Genomic DNA, 6,417 nt, shown 5'->3' with positions numbered 1-6,417 from the left:
CTGCACCGTCGTGCGCGCTTCAGGGGCATTATTGCAAAATAGATGCAGCACTAGGGCAGTTTGCTTCTTCCTGGGTGAGTAGTTTTTGGTTAAAAAACAGTTGTTCCTCCCCGAGTTTGTGAAAGATAACCTATGTAAAAAATAAAACAAAGAAATTCCCAAGTCCCATCTGGAAATGAAAGATAGTTTTAAAGGACACCTGCATTAGATTGCTACAATAAAGGTATATTTTCGTATTTTTTTCTTGATGCAAAACAAATAAAATATATATATATATATATATATATATATATATATATATATATATATATATATATATTAGACAGAGTTACACTCTTGTTGCCTAGGCTGGAGTGCAGTGGCGCGATCTTGGCTCAACCTCCGCCTCCCGGATTTAAGGGATTCTCCTGCCTCAGCCTCCCGAGTAGCTGGGATTACAGGCGCCCACCACACCCAGATAATTTTGTATTTTTTAGCAGAGACAGGGTTTCACCGTGTTGGCCAGGCTGGGTCGAACTCCTGACCTCAGGTTATCTGCCTGCTTCAGCCTCCCAAAGTGCTGAGATTATGGGCTTGAGCCACCGTGCCTGGCCAATAAAATAGATTTTTATCAAATAATTGTACTAGTACTCAGTTTAATTTGTGTGAACCCCATAAAATGTAATGTGTGAGTGCATGAGCAAATCCCAAAGATTTCACACAATCTTTTTACATTAAAAAAATTTTTTTTGAGACAGGGTCTTACTCTGCTGCCCAGGCTAGAGTGCAGTGGTGTGATCATAGCTCAAAATGTAGCCTCCAGCTCCTGGGCTCAAGTGATCCTCCCACTTCAGCCTCCCAAAGTGCTAGAATTACAGGCATGCACCACTAGGCCCCGGCAGAAGTAAAATTTCTGGGTCATAAGGTATGTATATGTTTAATTTTAGCAGTTACTGCTAGTTGGTTTTCCACAGTATTGCTTTTGTCGAAATAATCAAATTAGATTGGAGGCCAGTGCCATGCCTATAATCCTAGCACTCTGGGAGGCTGAGGTGGGAGGATTGCTTGAGCCTAGGAGTCTGAGACCACTCTGGGCAGTATCTCTACAAAAAATTTAAAAAATAGCCTGATTGGTGGCTCATACCTGTCATTCCAGCTGCTTGGGAGGCTGAGCTGGGAGGATGACTTGGGCTGGGGAGGTTGGGAGGTTGAGGCTACAGTGAGCTATGATGGCATCATTACATTCCAGCCTGGGTGAGAGAGTAACACCCTGTCTCAAATAAAAACCAACCAACAAACAAAAATACCCATCTAAAAGGGTTGTTTTGAAGATTAAATAAGCAATATATGGAAACTGCTTAGAAGAAGGTCTGATACACAAGATACCCCTTACAAATATTAGTTTCTTTCCTTCCAAAGGATTTTATTTGGGATATTAAGAGATCTTGATAATATTTGATCTGGAAGAAAAATCATGCCCTGTTACATCTTTCAGAGTGTTTAACCAAACGAAGAGAATTCTGAGACTGTTAGTCTCCTGGTTTTCTGCTGCTGGGTATATTTTATGCCAAGCACAGAATGAGAGCCTGTGTGAATTAAGCTTCTTTCCCAAGATGATGATGTGTAGAACACTTTGGTGGAGAATAGAAGAGTCTGCACAACCTCACTCCTGTGTTTACAGTGTTTTGACGGGTAAAAATAAGCATTTCAGCAGTCTTTCTGTGGCATCTGCCCCAGGACACAAAGCCCTAAAAGGTAACGAGTACAGGCCAAGATGCCAATAACTGGTGATATAGTTTGGCCCTGTGTCCCCACCCAAATCTCACACTGAATTGCAAACGTCCCACCCACATGTCAAAGGTGGGACTAGGTGGAGGTAATTGGATCATGGGGATGGTTTCCCCCATACTGTTCTTGGGATAATGAGTGAATCTCACGGGATCTGATTTTTTTTTTTTTTTTTTTTTTTTTTTGAGATGGAGTCTCGCTCTGTTGCCAGGCTGGAGTGCAGTGGTGCAATCTCGGCTCACTGCAACCTCCGCTTTCTAGGTCCAAGCAATTCTCCTGCCTCACCCTCCCGAGTAGGTGGGACTACAGGTGTGCACCACCATGCCCAGCTAATTTTTGTACTTTTAGTAGAGATGGGGTTTCACCATGTTGGCCAGGATAGTCTTGATCTCTTGACCTTGTGATCTGCCCGCCTTGGCCTCCCAAAGTGCTGGGATTACAGGCATGAGGCACCGTACCCGGCCGATCTGATGGTTTTATAAGCAACTGGTGTTTTCCCTGCTTGCTCTCATTCTCTCTCCTGCAGCGCTATGAAAAGGCACCTTCCTCCATGATTGTAAGTTTCTTGAGGCTTCCTCAGCCATGCAGAACTGTGAGTCAATTAAACTGTGCGTCGTTTCTTTATAAATGACCTCATCTCGGGTATTTCTTCAAAGCAGCATGAGAACAGACTAATATAATTGATTGTGTCCAATCTGCAGAGATGACCATAGATACCACAGGCAAAGAGAGGCAAAGCAAAAGGGTAGGAAGCCCCAAAGTCCTAGGACCTAATAGCATGAACACCGATGGCAGGTACATGGAGAGGATAAGGACGAGCATTGGGATATTTACATTATGCTCACAGAGCTCATAAAAAATTTAACAAATTAGGCAGGGTGTGGTGGCTCATGCCTGTGATCCCAGCACGCTGGGATTACAGAGACTAAGGTGGGAGGATTGCTTAAACCCAGGAGTTCAAAGCCAGCTTCGGCAACATCTCTACAAGAAAATTAAAAACTTAGCAGGGCATGGTGGTACACTACTAGGGAGGCAGCTACTCAGGAGGATGAGGCTGGAGGATTGCTTGCACCCAGGAGGTAGAGGCTGGCAGTGAGCTAAGATCTCGCCACTGCACTCTAGTCTAGGCAACAGAGTCAGACCTTGTCTCTCTCTTTCTTAAAAAAAAAAAAAAAAAAAAAAAAGAGCCGGTCGCAGTGGCTCATGCCTATAATCCCAGCACTTTGGGAGGCCAAGGCGGGTGGATCACGAGGTCAGGAGATCGAGGCCATCCTGGCTAACACAGTGAAACCCCGTCTCTACTAAAAATACAAAAAATTAGCCGGGCGTGGTGGTGGCACCTGTAGTCCCAGCTACTCGGGAGGTTGAGGCAGGAGAATGTCGTGAACTCAGGAGGCGGAGGCTGCAGTGAGCTGAGATCGTGCCACCGCACTCCAGTCTAGGTGACAGAGTGAGACTCCATCTCAACAACAACAACAACAAAAATGGACTTGACTAGAACAAAATGAGGTGGACTAGAGATGCTGGCAGTTTGTCTGGATGTAGGAAACAGGGAGCAGAGTGGAAAGTTCCTCCTGCTTGTCCTGTGGTTACCCTGAGTAAGCCCTGTCTTGTTTAGTTTCATCACAAAGCAGGGCTTGAATGTGTCACCCTATGATTTGGTCATCTGTGGTCTCTTCCAATTAAACAAGGAATGTGCAGCAGTGAATGTCATGGAGATGTTCATCCAGCAGCTGTTGTTGGAGGATAACTCTGTTCCCAAAGTTTATGTTATTATTTTTTAGTTTTTTATTTTTAGAAAAGGCATCCTAGAGGGAGACTGAGGGGTTTAGTGACAGCCTGCCCACATCTGGGCTCATACTATGCCAGTGTGGTCTTCCTAAAATACGGCATTAATCATGTGAAAGACCTGCATTAAATCTTTTCAAGTGGCTCTCACGGCCCATAAAATAAATCTCAGACTTCTCATCCTGGCATTAATGGTCCTCCTTGAGTTGACCTCATTCTGTGTTGAGGCTTCCTTCTAATTATTCACTAAACCGTAGTTTCTTCAGGAAAACTAGTCTACTTGAGCTTTTGCGACCTTTCTCATTCTTTGTGCTTTTATGAATCCTATTCATTTTTCACGGCCGTATTCAGCTTCATCTTCTGTCTTCCCTGAAGTCTTTCCTCTGTAGCCCAACTTCAAGTGTTTTCTTTCTTGTGATGAAAAAAATTTTTTTTGGCTAGGCACGGTGGCTCACGCCTGTAAATCCCAGCACTTTGGGAGGGTGAGGCAGGAGGATAGCGAGGTCAGGAGTTTGGGACCAGCCTGGCCAACATGGTGAAACCCTGTCTTTACTAAAAATACAAAAATTAGCAGGGCTTGGTGGCACATGCCTGTAATCCTAGCTGCTTGGGAGGCTGAGGCAGGAAAATCACTTGAACTCAGGAGGCAGAGGTTGCAGTGAGCCGAGATCCCACCACTGCACTCTAGTCTGGTGACAGAGCGAGACTCCATCTCAAAAAAAAAAAAAAAAAGAAAAAAGAAAACAACAATCATCCACATTCCTATCACTGAGAACCAATCACTGCTAACTTTCTTTCTTTTTTTTTTTTTTTTTTCTGAGACGGTTGTCTCGCTCTGTCACCCAGGTTGGTGTGCAATGGCATGATCTCTGCTCACTGCAACCTCCGCCTCCCGGGATTAAGCAATTCTCCTGTCTCAACTTCTCAAGAAGCTGGGATTACAGGCACCCACCACCACTCCTGGCTAATTTTTTGTATTTTTAGTAGAGATAGCCTTTTGCTGTTTTGGGCCAGGCTGGTCTTGAACTCCTGACCTCAGGTGATCCACCCTCTTCGGCCTCCCAAAGTGCTGGGATTACAGGCATGAGCCACCTCACCCAGCCAGCCGCTAACATTTTTGCATATTTACTTTAAATCTTTTTTTTTTTTTTTTAAAGAAAAATCACTGTTGGTTTGATGACAATGATATTACATTTTTCAGTTAGTTCATTTCATTTTCATTTTTATTTTTGGAAGAAAATGACTTTATTCTAATTAACTCACAAAGAATAAAATCATAACAGCTAGTTTAAGGAGGCTACACAAACATTTGCCTGGCCCCAAATTCTACATGACCTTAATGAAATTCTACACAGTAAGAACACCCATTTCAATTCTTCCATTTCAATTCTAAAGCGAGGAAGCTATGAATGACAAGGAGAGGTTTAACTGATGGTTACACTTTATACCTTCACTACCAATTATATTTTTATGCTAAATTAACTTGGTTGTGAGAGCTGATTTTTCATTACTCCAATTTGACCTTCTTGATCAGGCCAATCTGTTTGCAAGTCTGCAGTGTTTCAGCACCTCACTGGAACCCTCACAGAGCTTTCTGTCACCCTGGTTCTGAGCGTCCTCCAAAAACTGGTCTCACAGAGCAAGGCCCCTGTGCCGACTGGGTTCCCTGAGGCTACCGGTAAGTGATGTCAGGCCTTACAGGCTCAGCATTACTTCCTCCACTGAAGCCCCTGGTGATGGCATGGCCCAGTGTGTGTCCCACAGCAGAGCCCACAGCCAAGTCAGCTGCAGTGGTTGCCATCTGGGCCCTCAGACCTGCCTGCTGTGGCACAGCAGCAGGAGAGCCAACTGCAGAGGTGGGTGCCACTATTGGCAGCTAAGCTGCTGGTGCTGGCCTGGGTGCAGCTCTCATCTGAGGTGCCTGGCTGGCCAGAGGGGCCATGTGGGAGGTGCGGCTTCGGCTTCCGTGGGGCATCCTAGGTGCGTGGCGGCTCAGCATTTGGATGTGTGAAAACAAGCCGTTTTGTTCATTTTAAAGAACTCGAACAATGCAGAAAACTGCAGTGATAAAATTTAGAAAATTTATAATCCTTCCCAAGTCCCACCACCTAGAAAAAAACCACCATTAGCTCTGTTTTTATTTTTATTGCCCAGGCTGGAGTGCAGTGGCTCGATCTCAGATCACTGCAACCTCTGCCTCCCAGATTCAAGTGATCTTCTGCCTCAGCCTCCCAAGTAGCTGGGATTACAGGTGTGCACCACTATGCCCAGCTAATTTTTTTGAATTTTTAGTAGAGATGGGGTTTCGCCATGTTGGTCAGGCTGGTCTTGAACTCCTGACCTCAGATGATCTGCCCGCCTTGGCTCCCAAAGTGCTGAGATTACAGGCGCGAGCCACTGCGCCCGGCCACCATTAGCTTTAAATGAGCATTATATCAGAAACATTCCACCATTAGCTTTAAATGAGCATTATATCAGAAACATATGCACATATGTGCACACATTCTTTCCTTCTGCACATGGAGGACATTTTGGTGTTGTCTTCTGGCTTTGGATGCTGCTGGGGAGAAGTCTGAGGGCCATTTTTCTACCTGGGACCTGAAGAAGTCTTTATGATTGAAGTACAGTGACTTCAGTAGGACATAGAACTTTTTATATCAAATTTCCTGATATCCCCTTTCAACATGCAGACTTTTCTTCCCCTAATTCAGGGATGTTACTTCATGTTTTGTCTTTGATTTATTTTTATTTTTATTTTTGAGACAGAGTCTTGCTCTGTCACCCAGGTTGGAGTGCAGTGGCACAATCTCTGCTCACTGCAACCCCCACTTCCTGGCTTCAAGCAATTCTCCTGCCTCAGCC

At 44.7% G+C, this 6,417-nt stretch overlaps 1 pseudogene; it reads right to left on the bottom strand.

Annotated features, from left to right (window-relative positions):
* Positions 1-5,085: 5,085 nt before the first annotated feature.
* LOC100423503 (coiled-coil-helix-coiled-coil-helix domain-containing protein 2 pseudogene) lies at positions 5,086-5,530 on the bottom strand (annotated as a pseudogene).
* Positions 5,531-6,417: the final 887 nt, after the last annotated feature.

This window comes from Macaca mulatta, chromosome 19, assembly GCF_049350105.2.
Source record: "Macaca mulatta isolate MMU2019108-1 chromosome 19, T2T-MMU8v2.0, whole genome shotgun sequence".
Lineage (NCBI taxonomy): Eukaryota > Metazoa > Chordata > Mammalia > Primates > Cercopithecidae > Macaca > Macaca mulatta.
This window is presented reverse-complemented; position numbering and strand designations above follow the sequence as displayed.